The sequence below is a fragment of the Tyto alba genome, unplaced genomic scaffold (assembly GCF_018691265.1).
Source record: "Tyto alba isolate M040663 unplaced genomic scaffold, T.alba_DEE_v4.0 Super-Scaffold_20, whole genome shotgun sequence".
Taxonomy (NCBI): domain Eukaryota; kingdom Metazoa; phylum Chordata; class Aves; order Strigiformes; family Tytonidae; genus Tyto; species Tyto alba.
The window spans coordinates 11,193,976-11,215,540 of NW_024881283.1; the positions used below are offsets into that span (position 1 = coordinate 11,193,976).

The 21,565-nt window shown below is 36.7% G+C and overlaps 1 long non-coding RNA gene across 4 annotated transcripts in view; it reads right to left on the reverse strand.

Moving 5' to 3' along the window:
• LOC116964500 overlaps nt 1-21,210 on the reverse strand; it is a 192,193-nt gene extending 170,983 nt beyond the window's left edge. For all 4 annotated transcript variants that reach the window (XR_004408776.2, XR_004408777.2, XR_004408775.2 and 1 more), the window contains exons 1-2: nt 21,066-21,210; nt 17,335-17,400 (exon numbers count right to left, since the gene is read on the reverse strand). This is a non-coding gene — a long non-coding RNA (uncharacterized LOC116964500). The remainder of the gene's footprint in view (nt 1-17,334; nt 17,401-21,065) is intronic.
• Nucleotides 21,211-21,565: the final 355 nt, after the last annotated feature.

A 21,565-nucleotide genomic window follows, 5' to 3' on the forward strand; every position in this document is an offset into this window, starting at 1 on the left:
AGATCTAAAACAGATGATCTAAAATAGATGATTTAGATAAATAAGTTAAATTAGATAAATAAAATAGATGATACCTCTGTGTCAAAGAGATCAGAGAACTTGTAACTTGTGCAAGACAACTATAAAGGCTCTTGTGTTACAACAGATCTTTAAAAATTATGCTAAACTTCCCTGTAGAGGGACAAATGATGAATAACCCACCATGTTCTTTTGTACGTCATTTTAATGAGATTACTTGGAACTAACAATGGTTTGTTCTAAATTTGTCCCCTTACTCACTGAGCCTTACTTTGCTGGCCTTTGCTAAGGTAGAAGCATCATCTTCTTTATGATCAGATAGACAAAAGATGGATGGTACAGAGAACTTCCAAAACATGAGACAGAATAAATTATACTTGGTTTTTGCTTCTACTCAGACCACTCAAAGATGCTCATAAAATTAAAAAACAATACCACAAAACCAAACTGGCTTTTTTCTCTTGCAAGTGACAAATATGCAAACATTTAGCACTACTGTTTCATCTGCAGAACATGAACAACTCTGAGCAAGTACAAGAGCCTTTAAAATAGAAATTAAAACTCTGTAATAGCAGTCATATTTGTGCATGTCACTGTTTACTCTAAAGTAAGTCAAAGTCAGAATAAAGTCAGATCACAGAAAACATCAACAATAAGAATTTGGAGATCTACCTCCTTGTTGTTGACCTAGTCTTATAGTGTTCAGGACTTCTCTTCTACATACAGTAATTTTCTGAACACCTAAGCATATGTATAAAAGTGAAATCAAATGACTGCCTCAGACTTGACAGAACTGCTGAACTAAGAACCATGCATCGTCCTCTATTAAAGGGCATCACCTTGAGAAGATAAAGCTTTGTAAATGTTGCTCTGAAAGTTAGTATTCTTTCCTATTGGCTAGTCTATATGTTTATAGAAGGAGTAATAATGATCTTCAAAGAATGATGTTGCCTAACCACATTTTATGCGACCTTTGCAAAACCCAGAAAATCAGTACTGTTAGCAGAAATATAGATTTATCTATATCAAGGTACTAATGTATATCTAAAAAGGGACACCATTTTTGAAAATAGCAAAATAGATACTAAAAAGGAAAACCTACCTCTAATCAGTCAAAAAACTCTGGTCTAAGAGTGACGGGCAATACTCCCAGTAATCTAGGGACATTCAGGTTATAATGAGAGCACATGATGCATTATTTGTGACTTAACTTATTTTAGTCTGAGGTCCCTGAATAATTAACCTGCTTTGTTTCAATTCATTTAAATGTCCATGTCCTACTGCTTATGAAATTGGAATGTGTTCTACAAAATAAGCAGTCACATTGTTTCCAGAGCTGTACAGAGACTGATATGAAAAATGTTATTCATGCTGATTCTTAGGATTCAAGTATTTTGCTCAAACCAAAAATTAACATTGATTAGTTAAAAAAAAAAAAACAAAACCAAAAACAACAAACAGAAGAGAGCAAGTATTTTATTCTGATTAGAAAAGAATACAATTTGATGTTTTTATACCGATATTGTATCCAATTTACTGTTTATAAAAATCTCCAATAAAACAGATTAAGTTATTTTATAAAACAGTCTCTATTTAGAAATTAAATAAGTGGTTTAAAATGAATAAATTATTGTACAATATCAAATCACAATTACATAAACATTTCAGTGTAGCTAATAATACTGTAATTCATGACCACTGACAACATGCAACTGAAAAGGTGCTATGCTTCTGTATACAGAAACTAAGTAAAGGATATATGTTTACTACGGGTATATGTTGGTATATATATATACACACACTAAAGGGTATGTTGGTATAAATATATATATATATACTAAAGGGTATATGTTTACAAAGGGTGTATGTTTTCAACTTTTCCAGTTGCACTATGAAGGATATATTGAAAATTTCTAGCATTTTACTTGGTGTTACTGTCCTATTATATTTTAAACCATGCTTTTCTAATTCTCCTATTTTTCTTCATGGTTGCACCTCTGCAATACAAACCTGTTTCCCTAACTATTAAGAAATATTACTGTTGCTGGAAATTCATCTGTCATTTTACAAATCTTTTTCAAAAGAATAAATAACATGTTGTCTCAGTGAAAGAAAATAACACGGAAACAAAAATAGTATGCTCTTTGCTCCCACAGGGATAAACCAAGTAATATTTACCTCTGACATGATAAACAAAAGATCAGAAAGGATTAGAACTAATGGCTCTGTAAATAGTATATTCATAAGAGAGGAATCCTGTTAGAATCACAAGAAAATTGTATCCACTTTCATCTGCCAATTTTTGAGGAACATCCTGAATTTTTAACTCTGCATTTATGGAACAGTATATGATGGCAGCAACTCTGTCATCACCATCATAATCTTTTTATATTATTGCCAGGATTTCTCCTGAAGAATTATTAACAGTCTCCTGCACAGAAGCAACTAGGATTCTGCAGAGGTCATTTTCAATGACAGCTACATTTTTAAGAGCAGAGTAAATGTATATCCAGCAAAAGAGCCTGCCTTCCTACAAGAACACCAAGTATCTTTACGTAGCGCTCAGGTCAAGGGAACCTCAGATAGAGAATACTAAATACTCATTTCTTAATATTAATTTCTCTCCAGCTGTGGGTCAAAGGCAGGATACGAATACTTAAAGCACAGCATAGGTAAGTCAATACTCTATGGACATATCGGAATCATTGAGAATGAGACATGTGCCTGTTGGATATATACCTTGCACACCTAAGCATGTTATTTTCTAGGAAGGAGCGCACAAAATAGGTTACGCCAGACTACCTTCTGTTTTACAAACAGTGGGTCATCATTTGCAGATTGGTAACTGTCAATGAAATTTTACCCTGCTGATTTCTACTGCTAATGTATTCACCAACAACTTGGCCAGTTTATGCTGCTACAGTGATTGCAGGACCATTCTGGCTAATAACAGTGAGCTGCCCTAAACTCTAATTTCTGACCCATCTACCTGTATCAGGAAGACTACTGCCTGATGCTGCCATAGCCTCTAGAACACACACCCAGCAAATGGCCTAACTACTGTACAAATCACTGCAACCACACTGAAAATTGCTATGGTTGCGCTAAAAGGACTGTGATCTCAAAGATAAAACATGCTTGGAAGAAACAAGGAATGTGAAACAGTATTTGCATACAGACTAGCTACTTGTACAAATGGCTCTTAATTAGTAATATAGTTAACAGCCATAGCAATAAATTGGCTAAATAAAGACATATCCAGAGTACAAAGTATACAGAAAAGTGTTACGCACTTGAGGACAGAAAGCAAGAAACTTGCAAGGAAGGAGCTTTAAAGAACTTAGACAAGTGGACAGGGATGAAAATTATTTCTGTTCTGCTGGTTCAACAATCAGTGAAGCTGTGAAAACAAAAGACATTGGTGTATTCATTTCTATTAAAAACTTAACTGCCACTATAATTTTTTAGTTTCACATTACACGAAGCTGAAGAGTTACACTAAAATCTTATACAAAGCATTTGCTTGGACTTCTCCCACAGTGCGCACACACACAGACACGCACACACGCACACATACACACACTGCAACAACATATTATAGCCCATTTTCTCAGCCAAAAAATTACATACTGCATTGCTTTGTAAGAAACCTGCTCAAATCTCACAAGGGAGCTGTCAGCTCAGGAATGCTAGCACTGGTACTCCTAGTCAAAAAGGAGTCTAGAAATATCAAGAAATCCCTTCCTTCTGACTAACAGAACCTTCACAGAAAGCTCTACAGGGTCCGGTGATGTGCTCTACCTGCCTGTGACACTATTTCTTGACTACCAGTCTCATGGCTGAGGTGAGCTGGGACACATCTGCTAAGAGTGCTCGTATCAGAGTTCTGGGGAAATCACACAGAATTCTTTCTTGGTGTCACCATCCTGGCATGATCTCATGCTGCTGGTTTGGTATCCCAGAATTACAACATAAACTCTACTTGCTAAGGTCCTATGATGCACTGTAATGGAAGAGATGCTTCCTTAGCTGATTTTCATTAATTGTACATATTTTAAATTTAAATGGGAGAGACAAAAACTGAACACAAAACCGGGGCACATTCTCACTTTTAGTACATGTATATCCTTTCACAAATTTGTTTAAAAGTAAGAAGCTAACAAAATTCAGGAAAGAAAATATTTGTTCTTGAATTTCAGGAGCATCAAATCAACCTTACAGCACTGGGAAAAAATAGCCTGAAGCCTATCTAACGAAGACTGGCTTGGCTAAAAAGGTGAGCATCAAGGAGGTCAAGGCAAGAATGTACTTTAAACATCTGCAAATACTCAATAAGAAGTGGAAAAATCTTCAAAAAATCTGTCTTATTTATTAGAAGATAAACTCACAGCACCAAATTTCTGAATATTTAATTCTCAGAAAATGTCTCAGGTGAGTATTCTCCATAAAGTACATTTCTGTGTTACAAACATGCATGATTTCTGACAATTGCACTGATGCTACATAGGCCACATCCCCACCCTCAAATCAAAAACTCACTGTGCTGTGAATATGCCCCCTTCTCTATGATCAGTTCTAGTGGGTACAGTATATTTCACTTTTCTCTAGTTAGTGTATTATTTAAGAAAAGTAAGTTGAGTAAAGTCTCTTTCTTCCCTGCAATGCCAGATGATTCATAAACAGACATACTCCAAACAAGAAAATATTCAGTTGTGTAAAACCTTACAATACAGGTTTTCATTCACCACAGATGGGCACAAGGTCCTCTCACAGCACATGCAATATAATAAGAATTCAACACTAAAGAAGAAGATTCCTCCAATAAAGGATGCAAAGATTACAATCTAAATACAATGTTGTTAGTTGAAAGAAGTGAATGTAGAGTATTGAATGTTCAAAATTGTGTTGAATTAGATAAGCAAATCCCATGTAGACTTTGTTAATGATTCATAATCAGCTAATAAGCTCATCTCTAGTAGAATAATGATCCATGGACCTGTTAGCTCATTTATCACTATGTTTTACAACACCGGCAAAGAAACTAATTAAATCCCAGCGTCATTACACAGAATTCCTTTTAATAGAGATACAATGATGCACTAGAGGCTACAGATTACACTGCAAATTGTACCAAGAGATTCTGGACAGCGAGTTTTAATTAACATGTTAGCAAGAAGCTGCTCACTTAAATCATAACTAACTAGGAAACATCTGCACACTCAAAAATGTTGAAGGAAGGAGAGAGTAAGAAAATAGATGTTACGTGAAGTATTGACATTGTAGACTTTTTCTATCCAGAGCAAAAAGCTGTTACTGCTCACTGACTGCATTCGGTACCCAACACAAATCAGAAGGCAGAACTCTGGCTCCGGATTGGTGTTGAAGATGCTGGCAGGGGCATGTATCTCAGATTACTGAAAATAATAAAAAAGAAGTCTGTGCAGCACTACAACTAGGCCAGTGCAGCTGGAGCATCTTCCAGCATATGGCAAGGGTTCATCAGGCAGAAAGTACAGTAAGTTATCTCATTTTGTTCGTTGTGGGAGAGAACACAGATGCAAGCAAGAGAAAACAGTAGTTTTGTGAAAAAATACAGGAAGTACTTAGAGATAGCACAGAATGAAGAAAGAGTTAAATGACTGAATAGTCCACCAATACTGGCATTCAAAGAAAACATGACTCTATAGTGGAAAAACAACAGAAACCAATCACTAGTATTCCCTTTTCACCTGAACATCCCAAACTAGAGTAAGAAACACACACAAATTCTGCAGTGAATCTGAGACAAGAAATGGTGTTTGCAAGTATCTTTCAAGTGCACATGTAAAGGAATATGTAGCCCCAAAATGGTGAGCAGATGCTACGACTATTGAGAAAGTAATCAAAAAGGCAAAACTCTCTAGCAAAATACCCCAGGCTTCTTTGGTTTTATCTCTTTTCTTTCTGGAGAACAGTGATTAATCAGAGAAGCACAAAGAGACATCTGAAAATGTTCAACAGGTCAGGTAAGCCAGACAATATCGTGATACAGGTTGTAACATGAGACAATGAGTCACTGAAAATACAGGTCTCCAGAAGAAATAATGATTAGAGAATAGGCAACCAAGATGGACTAGAGAGAGCATCTTTTTTATCTTACTGACGACATCTGTCACTTGACAGGATACACGTGGTGTGCACTAGTGTGCCAGTACTGCAGGGAACCCATATTCTTTCTTTAAGAAAACTAAACACTGTACCAGTTTAATATGGGGATATAAGCTCTATCCCAGCCTGTGTTCCCACATATCTTAGGAGTGGATTTGACAGTGTGAAATCATGAAGCTTACCTCACCTTTGTTTCTCTAGCTCTAAAAGCCATATTCCTCTGTTTTGGGGCTACCTACCAGTCATCTTTCTGTCTGCTCTGCTTTCTCAGGTAGTGTGTGCCACCTAAACTGACTCAGTTCCCTACACAGCATTATCCCCTTTCAGCTCACACATCAATCCTCACCCTCAGAGCAAGACGAACAGACAATCAGTCTCATCCCTCTTTCCTAAGCATAAACGAGAGGGATTCTGTCAGAGCTCAACTTGCTGTCTTCCACCGTAAGTACTGTTCTGGCTTCAACGTTTCACACAGTCTGCTTCCAACATACCACCAAAATTCTACCACAATAGCCAGTGTGATTTTAGGCCATAAGCAAAAATAATGTGTTTGTAGATAACTAAGAATAAATTCAACTCTTTTTCTATAAAAATGTTTTTTCTGACTTCAAAATGGGAGTAAATTATTTTTAATTTAACCATAAACCATTCTTCAGAGTTAGCAGAAGCAGAATGCTTGGGCAACTGCAAAATCCATGTGGATTTCACCTGCTGCACAGAATATCCGGAGCACTATTATTCAGAAAACCTTTCAAACAAATTAAGTGAAATCCCTAAAAGAATAATAATAAATTGTTATGAAATAATCCCAGGTGGTTGCACAGAAAGTGATACACTGCTTGAGTTGAGCAGGAGCTATATAATTCTTTACCTTCTATGACTAGAATTTGTCTAAGTAAAAATACTATGAAGATAACATATGTTATCTTCCAACAATGGAAGACATAATCAGCTTCTCCAGAATAAATCTAGACATTTAGTGAAATTAAACCAAGTGATCCCTTCCACTGAAAACAGTAATTAACTAAAATTAAAAACATCAGTAGATTTGCACACGGTCTTGTGTTCTGCCACAAAAGCCACACTAATCAAGATCACGTTGCAAAGTTCTATGCTTACATCAGATGACGACTTCTCCCTCGTTTTGCACAGTCACTTTCACACGTGTTTTTTTATGGAAACCTTGGAATAATGCTACGGTGCTATGGTGCAAAACCAGAAGCTTTCTGGCTTGTTGTAAATCTGAACCCAATATACCATGTGGGTCCACGCCAGTGGCATGGCTGCAGCAGTACTGAGAACTGCTAGAACCACCACAGGCTGCTGCACGTCCACCGCTGGCACCGTGCAGAAGTGTTCATCTGCCTCATCCCTGCAAACACCAGCGCCACAACATGACTGTGCAGATGTCCCCACAAGTGATGTGACTAATGGACACAAACATATGTTGCCAATCGAACTCTTCATTTTTTGATTCTCTTAAATGCTTATGCTTGCAATTTTTCAAAACGTGCTCCACAGGTTGGTATTTTAAGGATTTTTTCAGTCAACCTGGATTTTGCTGATATTTCAGAAGTCGATACAGTTCTTTAAATTATTTAAGTGCCAACACAGGATCTACCGTTTATCAACTTTGAGTCACCTGAGGTCAGCTTGCGTTTGAAATGTTAAGTCTCTCTGAATTCCTCCCTCTCAATGAAGTTCTCTTTTACCAAGCAGCAGAGCAATAAAACATCCTGACATCACTTAAATCAAGAATAGATAAAACTGTAATTTAAAAAAAATATTTCAGTATTTAAAAATAGACTACTAAAAATACTTTTTTCCTCTTAAAGATAGTTATGTAAATTGAAATCAGAAATTATAATAATTTACACAAAGACCGTGAGTGCAACTAAAAAAAATTTCAGTAAGTAAATAAGAATATGTTATATCAATGTGCCTCCTCAAATTTTAATGAGTTAAAGGGTACTAGTTTGTTTGGGGTTTTTTTTATTATTGTGTGAGGAAACAGGCAAAATATCACCTGTACTTCAGACGCCAACTCAAGTGTTATAAATGTATCAAAATGTTATGTATCTTTTATACTATTGTCATTATCAATTCCTTAGGGGGGTTGCATCAATAAATGCTTTTGGTTTAATTACTTTTGGTTTCAGTTAAGTGAAAAGAAGCAAAGAGATATTTCTGTCTGAAGAAATTGCACAAAGTTGAGGGACATTCCACAAACTGAAAAAGTAAGAAAGCTGGTTTTCTGCTCTGTAGGTGTGCATAATGTGCAGTTGAGAGAGGATCAGATCTGCTAATTCTACAGCCATAAGCATGGGCCAGATTTTTGAAGACTGTTTAAGTAACTATACTTGCAGGTATCTACAGAGATAGAGTCAAGAACTGCTAAATGGGTACTGGCCTAGCAGTTCAAGTTTGCTCTGCCTAAACTCATCTAACTACTGGTTGCCATTAAAATCTGCTCTCCTTGGACTCAGAATCTGTGTTTTCTTCATCATGCCTCAAATTGTATGATGATATCATCAACTGGACTATCTCATGGATCTCATGGAAGAATAATCCCAGGATCCAACCCGGAAAGGGCTAAAAACATTTGGCTACATCTGGCAGGCAGAGAACTGGAAAACTTACCTGGCAACAGCATGCAGTTAGATTGGATTGCAAACTGCATACTAGTTCCCAGACTCTGACTGCAATAGGGAAAAAAAGCATGTAGGTACACATGCTGGGTAAATTGTCCCATTCCTTTTGGAAACCTATTTTAAGATAGAATATCTTACTTGCAGGAGATATCCTCTCTCCTAACCACAAGTAGCCCAGAACTCTACCTGAGACAACATGCCTAATTTTCAGATGTCCAAATCAGAAAAGATAAACCCCATTCCTCTTATCTACAAATCTGGACTATTATGACCAAGGGGAACACTACTTTTTTAATTTAATTTTTACTATTTTATGAACGAACACAGTTTGAAAATATCTAAAAAATTAAAGAGCTTGGTAGTGTCACTTTTTTTTTTTTTTCCACAGTTGAATTAGTGGAAAACAAAGAGCAAATAGGAAAAATCTTGTTTTGAGTTGGGTCTGCTTTAAAATCAGTTCTCAAAGGCCTTTCACATGAATTTATTACTTAAGAGCGTAGCATTCAAAGAAAGGGTCCGTCAGAGCAATTGGTCGCTCCAGCAGGATTACCAACTTCTCCTCATTGATTTCTCTCAGGTTTTTATTGTCTGATGAAATTAATTAAAGACTCTGATGGTGCCAATTAAAGACTTGGAACCGAAGTTGGTGTTCACATTATGACATGGCACAGCAATGCTGTAAACATCCATTAGCCATTACAGTTTTCATTAGTCCCTGAAAACAACTCATTAGTGTTCTTAGACATGACAGACAAGTACAGTAAATGAGATAAATCTGTCAATATATTGTGTGCAAAATCAGGGCTTCCATCATCATATTCCACACAGTGACAATCAGAAGATAAAATACATCTTCTGCAAGAAATAAACATAAACTGCAGAGTATTTAGCCAGAGTGTAGAAAGATGCTACATGAGAAACTAACAAAGACATCAGACATTTCATTTATACATAGGGTGGGTTTATCTGAAATTCAGGTTGCTATGAACTGTCACAGTTGTTTAGCCAAGGTTAAATTTTATAAAACATATTGACTTAACTTAAACTGCTGTAATTTACAAAGTTATTTCAGAACTGAGGGCTGTCAGTTTGTGGAATTTGATGCAGACTTATGGTTACCTATATAAAACCTCAACAGATCGACGAGGAGGTTGACACACACATCCAGGCCTGATAAGGCTTCTCACAGTGCACTAGCCACAATGCTGCACACTGCTTAAGGGGTCAGTATTAGACTGAGTACCACTTTACATGTGACATATTGAAGCTCTAACCACTACCAATCACAGCCAGTGTACAGACATGTATGTTCTCATACAAATATCTTTACTTACCAGCTATTTTTCATTCTTCTTTCTCCCAGCTTCTCAGGACCTACGCTAGTTTCATGAACTCTTTTGACAAAATCCTGTAATTACATCATTTTCTTGTACATCTGCTCCTTACCACTGATTTCTGTATCTTTTTAACATTACACATTCACCTTTTCATAGCTACCTTTCAGAGTTCTCAATTTGAGCAACAGCTTTGCACATAATTGTGGGAAAACTCTACAAAGTCTCCTAATGAAGTGTAGCACAATCTGAAAAGCAGAACAATTGTTGGGATTCATCCAGAATGAGATAAAAACCAACAGCGCTAATATTAATGCTACTGTTTAAATCAACATTATGGGCTCGTCGAGAATACTGGTTTCATTTTTGTTTGCTTTATCTCAGAAACAACACATCAGGAAGAGAAAGAATTCAAAGACAGGTCACAAAAATGGTGCCAGTCCATCAGGAATTTAACTACAAGGCATAATTAGAAAGTGGGTCTGCTTAGTTCAGAAGGAAGAAGATTTCATGCAGTTATTCAAAACAATAAACTGCATAGGGAGTAAAACAAGAGTTCCCACTTACCACACCTGGGAATACAAGAACATGATAAATAAATCCGAAAAGCAACCTTAAAAGAAGAGGAGGTAGGGGAATGAATGAAATTGCACATAAAATTCAGTAGGGCATAACACAAGAGATATTGCTACAGATAGAGAAAATGTCTGCAAATGAAGGGCTCGTAGCACCAGTGACATTACGACTCAGACAAATTTAGAAACCATAGCCATGCTAGGCCAAATGATTATTCTAGAAATTTGAGATGGAGGAGAATCTGGCCTCTGAAACTCTTCTACCTCTACAGTGTAGTAAAGGGTATGGCAATTCCACGGGTGTAGAAAGCTTATGCTGTAGCCCTCTCTGTAGAAAAAGGGATGGTAATCTCCACAGACCTGGTGCATTAGGCTGGTACCAAGTCTGTAATCACTGATAGAACAAATAAGACTTTTCCTCCAGGTTCTCATGATTACAAGAAAGCCACATCATGGGTGTTTCTGTGTATATCTGTTAACTTCTCTGTGTTCAAATGGAAAAGAATAAATTGGATCTTTGCTATTCTTTGTACGGTAGGATCTATTTTAAATGCATAACATGGATTTTAAGACATTTTAAAAGTACCACCCACATGTTTCAGAGTGGTCCTATTTAATGTGGGTACACACAATTTCTACACCTTGTCCACCACTAAGCCTCTTGCAACAGCAGGGGTTCTAGCAATAGTCAGCTTACCACAGTATGAGAGGTAAGTCCTGATTCAAAAGCAAAGATGCAGTCATTCTAAATCATGTTAACACTATGTACTCCAGCAGTAATAGAACCAAAAAGTGTTCAAGGAATACTGTGACCTTACTGCCCCCTATTCTGAAACTTAGAAAATTACAACTTTTCCTGAACATTCAGAATGGTTCACCGGGGACAAGAAAGAACACCCCTGAAAAGGAAATGACAGTGGAGATGTGGTTTCTCTTAGTTCCATAAAATTGTCATTCCTACATGCTATCTGTATTCCCTGATGTAGAAGCTTGCAGTCACTTTCTGCAGAAAGCACTGTGGGGAATGAGCTCATGTTTCATCCTGAACTAGTCTTTGTAACTCTTTGGAGAAATAGGTTAGCAACATCCAGACACAACCAACTGAACAGACCCAAGATGCACAGGGTATAGCATTCAAACACTTTGTATCATACTGGGATATTTTTATCTTCTTGACACACAGAATATAATATACAGTCATTTATGCAATGAGGACCTCAGGAAAAAGTCCAAGGATTATACATTTTCAAGTATTTGCTTCCTCCACCCACCCGGCCCAATAAATATCTGCTAGCACATCAGTTACACCTGTTATTTCTTTTTTTCTACCGCTGTTGGCCCACTCACTGTCAACAGTTCATGTGGCCAAAGGGTAACAGGTTAGTACACAGAGGTATCATCCAAGTAGTTTAACTGAGAATATACGGGACTATTTCTTCTGAACTATTAAGTGCTCTATGCATTTAAAGAATTGAGGGTGCTCAGCAATTTACACAGCAAGAACAGAATTCAAGATCTCAAGGTCTGCATTGTGTAATAGAAATGGATATTCATACATACAGCCACACACTCAGTCTATTTCAATCTATTTCAATTTACCTGCCAGCTGATTGGACTCTATCTGAGAACTGATTAGTTTATTCTGTTTGTTATTACAGTAAACCAAAACCCCAAATTTACCTATTGTTTATTCTTTATGTTCAAACTCGGATGTTACAAATACAGAGCTACCAGAGGAGAAGGATCTTAGTTTTATTAAATATATTCTATTGGGTTTGGAGGGTTTTTTTGGTCTACACTTCAGTAAACAACTGGGGGGAAAAAAGAACCATGCAACAAATAGAACAGTCCTTTCCAAGCAAAAAACATCTGAGTCTAGCATCCAGCTCTTGTATCTGTCTGTAACAGAATCCTCAACCCCTAAACAGTGAATTTGAACTGGCATTTGCTCAGCACACTGCTCAGACCCTAGTTGCATGAGTACCAGGACCAGGAAAATACCCATAAGAACCAACAGGTTCCTGTGATATTGTGATTAATCAGAATAACTTTAGTGTTATGGGGTTAATTCCTTGTAAGCGTATTTGGTAAGTGTATTTCCTTTAAGGTATTTCAGACTCCAACATGGCAGTTCTTCACCCCTAGTTTCCTTTCTCTTCCTGTCCAAATTGCACCGAGTGGAATGACATCAATGTTGTTGATTCTACAGGCAGTTAACTGACATAGCAGTTACATTTACTTCCATAAATCATGGTAGCAGCAACTGATTCTACACCTACATTGAACTGTTTTTTATTTTTAAAATTACAATCATAAGCTTTCAAGTAAAATGTGATTTTTTTTCACAAAAGCGAAGATACTTTTTAAATACAGAAACCAGTTCTCCTCACACTCTCTTCTTTCATCAAGAGAAGTCTTAAATTTTAAGTACAACTCTCATCAGAAACAATCGTAGTGCACAATCCTAATTCACAATGAAGTGAATTAATGCCAAGTTGATTAGAATGTTTGCAGGAATGCATAATTTTGGGAATGAACAATGACAGATTAATTGTGCTTCTTTTAAACTAGTAAAGATGCTTACACTTCCCTCTAGAAGCTTTCCTTGTTTTCTTTTTTAGAGTTTTTTCTCATAATGCAAATATCCTTCTCCTTCCCCGTTGCCAGTCTCACATATTTTGCTTACATTCTTTACGTGCAAAAATTTCTATGCCAGTTATCCCATGAGTAAGAACTTCCCAAATAAAGTAGAGCACAAACAAATTACTTTTCTTACAACGAAACATATTAGGCAGAACTCACAGCTTCGTTGCTGGATTTTGAAGGGGATTCTGGAGGAACAATGAAGCTTAGGTTTTGAGCAAAGGTAATTTCGGAAGGTGGAATCACAGCTTAGGAAACTCTCCAGAGAATTTTCTTGATGCAAAGCTAAGAAGACTTTGTGATAATTTCTTAGAAACTGGCCTCATTCCAAGTTGGATTTTAAACACAGATTATAAAGCAAACACCATCCCCCACAAGTATTAAGAAAGAAGAAAATAACAGAATGGGGGCTGTAGAAATGGTCTCTATTGTGGGACCAAAACCTGCCAATCAAGCAGGTTGACAGGCATCAGAGATTGACAGACAGGCCCTCTCTCTTGACTTCAGTTATCTGGGGGAATGGGAAAAGTGTCTGCAAGAACATGTTAAATTGCCAAAGTCATTACCAGTCACCAATTACCAAAGAAAAGATAACAAGGTGTATTTTAGAAAAATCGATGCAACAACATGCATTTCAATAAAGTGAGTTTTTCAGAACTTTAGAAAACAAAATGAACTATTTAGGGAATACATGATGGTTTTTTCATAGAATACCAAGCACTTTACTATGCCAGCAGGCTTTGGAGATTCATCACTATTCTCTCTATATTTTGTATTGGGGCCAGAGGTCAACCAACAAATATTTCCCTTTGTCTCTTTTTAGGCTTAACCTAAAGAAAGAAAGTAAGCTCTGTATCCCAATGATTAAATCTAGGTTCTATGCTTGGGAAACTACAATCCAAAAGCTGTTTTTGTTCCTAAGTGCATTTATGCAAGTTGCAGGAGTAAATTCTATTATATGGTAATAAGTTAGAAAAAAAAAAAAAACAAAAAAAAACAAAAAACAAACAAAACAAAACCAAAGGACCTTGATATTTACTGCCAGATTTTTTTTTTTTTTTTTCATTCACCCAGGCTGAAAAGGCCCCTTACGAATCATGTTGGACCCACTGCAAGATCTTCGGACAGGTTACATAAGCTTGGAATACAACATTTCACTCACATCACTCTATTCACAATTCTTCTGTAGTCGTGACCTAAGTTAAGTGAAATGAAATTTCCCCTGACAGAAAAATTAAGAAGCCTGAAACTAAGGCTCTGAGAAAATAATGTCTTTGCTGCAATGGAAGGAGGCAGCCCCCTTCTTTCTGTCACCTTCCTTTTGCCAGCACAGTCAAGAGAAAAGCAAGACAACCCTTTTCAACATAAATAAAAGTGTTCACTTATTGTGAAATAAAGTGTACTTGCCTTCAGATTTCCCAAGATCTCACAACAGTAATTAAATATCATTGCAAATATGCTGAACACATAAAATGCATCATTTTTTCTAGATTGCTGCCCACTTATTGTTTGTTGAATTATTCCAAGTGCTTTCCTTCTTTTAATTTAGTTGGCATTAAGTGATTCACTTTCAGTAGCTGCTTCCACTTTCAGTGGAAACAGGAGGTTTTCTATTACTACTGCTCCAGCTACGATCTGCAAGAATACAATTATGGTCTACAGAGGATGCACAGACAGCACTGAATTCAAAAGGGTCCTCTTAGGCATCATCTCTCTCTCCTACTGTGTCCAACAATACATGACATACCCCATATCAGCTTCTGCACCCTCCATGATGGCCCATGGAGGGAAGCATGGAAACTGCTGCTCCCGGCTTTGTCTGCATACCTCTTGGATACCTCCTCAGGCTTGGGGTGCCTTCTATTAATCTTTCTGACTTACATAGTTTTTGTGGCTGTTTTTTAAAAAAACAAAAAAGATACTCTGCAGTATAGTTTGATGATCCCAGACACATCTTACACCCTTTAATTCCTGCAGCTCTCTCAAATGATTCTTTTGGATAACATACAGTAAGGACCTTTACAATTCACCACCATAGGCACTTGTAGCCATGTGTATCACATACCAGACTGTATTTCTGTGTTTTCATAGAATCACAGAATTGTAAAATAAATTAGGTTGGAAGGGACCTCTGGAGGTTATCTAGTCCCACACCCTGCTCAAAACAGGTCTAATCAGATCAGCTTGCTCAGGGACCTGTCTAGTCGAGTCTTTTGAACACCTCCAAGGACGAAAATTTACCCACAGGGTAAAGAAAAAATAATCTTTTTATGGCATCTAAGTGGAATGTCCCCTGTTCCAACTTGTGTCCATTGCCTCTCATTGTATTGCTGTGCATGCTTGAGAAAAATCTCTCTGCCTTCTTTGTATCCTTTAGTCAGGTAGCTGTAGACAACAGTAAGGTTTTTCCTTAGACTTCTCCTCTTAGAATAGTTTTTTTAAATTATTTAAATAAAAGACCAAATACAGCATTGGAGTTCTTAGCTCTTGGCTCACAAGTATTAGGACAAAAATATTCAGAATGCTTACTTTTACAGTGAAAGGGGGAAAAATCCAAGACAACTAAAATAGCCTGCAAAAGACCTCTCAGAATCATTCAACTCAAGAGCCAAAAGTTACCTCACTAGTTGAACTAATTAGCTGAATCACAGATGAGGGACCATAAAAGCTCCTGTATTTCTAACAGTAACCTTGTACAGATGTGCATTCAGAAGAACATGAGCATTAGCTCTCCTGAACACCAGAAAAATGCCTATATAGAGAGCACCTAAATCCTGCTTAAGCTCTATTTTGTTGGCTTAACTTTGTACTGGTTGTCTCTAGCAGAAAGACGTCCCCAGAGTTTTAATCTTGACTTGACTAGCTCCTCTGAACCTTTATGTCCCTGATCTTAGAAGACCACAATCAACAACAGAACCACTATTGAAATTCCATCCACCACACAGTTTCATATACTTAATATAAATTTTAAAACAAAACCCAAGGAATAAATCCAAAAGAGAGGGAAGAATTGTTACTCATGAATGACTGCTAATTTGCAATCTGTTTTTAAAGAAGTGATTAGGAATATTTATTTTATAAAACAAATTATTGTTATCAGATAATATGAGCAGCTTTGTTACATTTGAGCAGAAACTGGGACCCACCTCTTGTGTTTCTACTAAAGAAAGTTTGCAGCAAACAGTTAAGACTTCAGAGTCTAATTTCAAATATTCTAAATTACTTACAAGAATCTGAAAACAATGCCCTATTAATTTCAAAACTCTCACAGATTTTCAGCTTGGATGCTCAACATGACTGCTGCTCTTGCACATCAAAAGGAATCTGTTGAACACTAGCTCTTCAGTTCTCTGCTCATCACTGGACAAAACAAAGGGTGAAAAAATTTCTGTTTAGTCCAGTAGGCCAGAATACAAAGTTTACTCTGCTAATAGTCCCTGTATGGAGAAAATCCTTTTCTTTGGGAACCTGTAGCCCTAGCCAACATACTAAAACTTGTCCAAAGATATGCTCTTTTTGTTTTATTCTCTCACAGCTCCCATATCTGCAAGCAGGCCTTGCAGCAAAAGCTGACATGTCTTTTTCTTCTACTGCTCTTCTAACAGGAAGAGTGAAGAGGAAAGTAGATGAAGCAAAGCAGATCATGTACTAAATGTTACATTTTAGAGGGCAGGAAAAAAGTAATTGGTGCTGCCACATGCAGAAATGGGAGAACTCTGTTTTCTCAGCAGCAACGTCTGAGAATCAAAGACCAAAGAGTTTCACTGCCAGACAAGCTGATGCCCTCTGATGCAACCTCGGGAGCTGTAGTGACAGCAGCAGGAGCTCCTTGTAAGAGAAAAAAGCATGTATTCAAGAAGAATTATTTTGTTCATGGGAACAGACTTGTATGACTTGCTCAATTAGTAGAAAGTAGGACAATTGATCTGTTTGGCGCACTTCTGTTCAAAGTTCAGTATACAATACCTGAAGTCCAATGGGTCCTAGTCATTGAATTACTCAGGAACAATAGCTGGTCCACTCTCCATGTGCCTGTAATTACATACGAACAAATTTACAGCACTCCTGGAGAACTGCGTAGTGTACCATGACATAGTAAGAACAGAAACCGAGGAGGAGAGGATATAGAAAGTAACTTCCAAGTTTGTTTATTTTAAGACCGAATTTTCTTTCCTCAGGGGTATGTACTTTTACTGCCATACACCAGAAAGAAAAGCGCAACCCAAATTTAGCCTCAAATTTAAAATGAAAGCTCACAAAGACAAAACCAACACAATTAGGAAAAACAGTCAGTAAAAAGCATTCAAGAAGAGGGGGGGTCAAAACAAAAATTATGTAAAAAAAATTTTCTATCAAAATTATTTTAACAATAAACATGCATTGATATTAAGATGCCATTTGCAGTCTTAAATCTGATTCTTTAGCATGCATACATCACAATGATTATAATGTTCCTTATAGTTTCTCTAACAACATATAAATTTTAAGTCATCTTCCCTGTGAATCTAAGAAATATGCAATTTCAATCATTCATGAACAGCTTATCTGGACTGCAGATTCACCATGTCACAAATGAACAGACAACAATATAGTTCCTCTGTAGTTTCTGCTTGATATGCTTGCTTAAACTCTACACTGACACCCAGCCTCACTTTCAGGATGCCATCCCATTTTATTGAGGCACAGAAAGCTGACTGAATTGCTAGAAACCTAGAAACAAGACACAGGTCTCTGACTATCTGTCTGTTAATCAGCATATTAAATATTTTGCTTTCCATAATTGTAAGAAGTATGACCATAATTCTGCTTTTGAACGATTGGGTCTTTCATTGTAGACATTAAAGATAAAATTTATATCCTTGGGAAAGTAGCAGCTTTTGCAATTTGCACTTTAACTCAAAAAGGATTATTTCCCACCTGCTCCACCCCCAATTTACACATTCAGATATAAAGACATCCATTCTCAACCATCAATAATAGGAACAGGATCTGGCAATTACACAAAAAAAATCACCTAGAAGTAAGAGAAACTAAATGACTATTAGAAAGTCTGAGCTCCAAGAGTAATTCATATAACAGGGCTAATTATTGCTTATAATTATGCATACACAAAGTAGTTATATTTCATATGTGGGCCTGTTCTCTCAAATTTTGCACTGATTTAATCTAAATGAATCAATTCTGTTTTCCAACATTTTACATCAGAGTCAGTCTAAAGCAGCCACAGTTTAAGGGATTCAGTAGCTCCTAGTTTTAAAGGAAGAAATGTTTAGCAGCATATTTCAGAACTGCAGCACAACCTTTGCCAAGATTTTGAAACTTATTTAGAATGTCTTAATTTACACTCTTGATCCTCTGCAGTTTCCATACCCAGGCAGACTGACATTTGACTTATGTACCTCTGCCTTCCTGCAGAACTCTCACACCAGATAATGTTATCAAATCAAAACTACTTTCCATACAATTATAAAACATAACAGGCCACAGCAAAAAAATGTAAAACCTCCAAAGCAGCTCAAAGCTAATTAATTTCTATTACTAGTGAAAGAAGAACCACTTAACGTGTCTTTTCTTATTTAAATTACCATTGACAGCACCTGCTTTTTTTGTTCTTGGGAAATCCTGCTACAATACTAGTTAAATTATGTAAGACTGTAGAATTTATGAAGATAAGGCAATTACCATTACAAAACCAATTCCAGGTTACAATTTATGGTGAAAAGAAAAGAGTTATGATGCTCTGTTAAATCATTCAGTGATGCATTACATACTTAGTTAATCCTTCTAGTTGTGAAAATTTAGGGCTGAATGGTGTCATTGTGTTCAGTAATTAATTATTTTATTTCATTTAGTGGATATTTCTTTTGTATTGTTAAGGAATAATGCAAGTTAATGAATCACAAACACACAAGCCCATGTGGCAACCATGTAATATATATATATATATATATAAATGACCAACAGAAGGCAGGTGAAATAATTGAAAGTGCAGCCAACATCAGCAGTAAACTTTCATTATTAAAGTAGAAGGCATCTCCTGGTACCCTGACATTCTTACCTCTTCTGACAAAACAAAGTTTATTTAGAATTTCCTGCATGTTCTCATCTTACAGCAAATCTAAATACCTCTGTCGAAAACAACAGGCCTAGACTTGCACCTGCTAACCTGCCTTTACTTAAAAAAGATATTGCCCATCCATAAATATACATGGTATGTAGAACATGTTTCTAAGTAAAACAACTAGAGTGTCTGAACTGGCTTTGCTTTCAGGCTTTAAGGAGAAAGGACTTTCCAGATATGTATGAAAGACAGAATGCACAATTCTGTAAAGCTTTGAATTCCATCCACAGGAAAGGTGGAGGAGAACTCTTCTTGCAATTTCAGATTTTTCTTCTTCCTGACACACTTTTCCACCCTCAGTAAACAAAGGCTGGACTTCAGTGCCAAGTGGACCAAGACTAAACATCAGACTGAGGCATAAGACCATGGGCTTCTATGTCCCTCTAAGCTGATCACAAATGTAAGTCTTCAGCCTTCTGCCTTGGTAAATGGCAGTCATCACATGGGAGAGTTAATCCTGTGTTCAGAGGGAGCTTCTGACTGAGAAGTCTAACATTGCCTAGCAAGAGTTGCTCTTGCTGGCAGAGAACACTCTCCCTTAATTTAGAGGGCACACTTCTTTGGTATTTTGTACTAAAAAAGCGTAACAAGAATTTAACAACAATTATAAAACAGGAAAATTTCTATCTTAAAGTTGTGGTTGCAGCTGTCTAAACTGCAGCATTATGTTATCTGGAAGAACCATGCTACACAAAAAGAAGCAAGAGAATATCTGGACTGGGTACCTTCAACCTCCTCTGAACTGCTCACTCTCAGAGTTCACCTGGAAACCCACTAGGAACCAAAGGAGTTTTGGTCAACAATTTTCTGCAAAGGAAAAAATTCCTAAACCAGAAAGATTTGAAATCCTCAGTCATATTGATGTTAGAAATTAGGTTATTCTGCACGCACATTTGGCTGTTCAGATGCTCACACAGCTTACATTTAAAGGATTCAATAGAGAAAGTGAACGACTTTTTATAGCAGGAAATTGCTAAACAAGCAAGAAAATTAGATTTTGGTCAAACAACATACAGCAACTCCAGATAGTCAGAAATGTTTGCAGACTTCATACAATGAAGTTTTTGCTTTACTCTAGTTCAACTTCTGTTTAGTAGGAACAGGCAACACAATATATAAAGCACCTTCTCTCTTCCTTACCAAAAGTATCTGACAACTTGGGTCTGTATGGCCACATACACAACAAATGGAGAGAGACACAAGACAACTTGGTAGAGACTTTTCTTAGGTCAGCCATAAGAAAAAGAAGTAGCTTGTGTAATATTTATTACCAGGATCCCATGTGAAAAAATAAGCAGGTCCATTTTTAGCCTTTCAGAATTGAAGATCATGTCATAAGATTTTCTACTGTCCACAGCAGTACTAGTCTCTACCTGAAGCAGCTCACCTCATCAGTGTACACCTCATTAATGTATACAATTTTATATTACCTTTATTTAGATATACACAGTTTTGCATCTTTCAAGACAATTTACTCTGCCATGTGCTTATCAAATTTGTGGCAAAGGAAAATACCCTTTATCTGTTTTAAAGATTTACATGTTACATACTTTTTTTAAAAAAAAAAATTGATTACCTTCTACTGGTCTCAATCTCCTCACGGTTTGGGCTCACATTTCAAAGCTGCCTGACGTCTCCAGAATCAGGATCTGATCTTTGTGTAGGATCTGTCTCAGAGAATATCTATTAACACGACTGGAGGAAGCAGCCTCTGTATTAATATTCTTCTGTCAAAAAAAAAAGAGAAGGCCAGCAAGCAACCTGTTCAGTAGTCAATAGGTTTGCATTTCTTAATTCATTTAGGAAGCTTTAAGTCAACTTTCCCCAGTAGTAACTAATAAGAAGCTTGTCCACTGTTCTCAATGGCAGTGGTGTTCTTTGAATCTTTGTAGATTTAGAACAAATGCTTAAGAGAAATACCACTTCTAGGAAATGATCCAGTTATCTTGCATTGAGGATGCAGTTTGCAGCCATATAAAGTCACACTGGACTTAAAAAAAACTCCATTAAAATCCTTGTGCAGTATGAAACTGCACAAATGGGCAGTTTTCAGTCTTTTTTTGAAATCTGAAAACC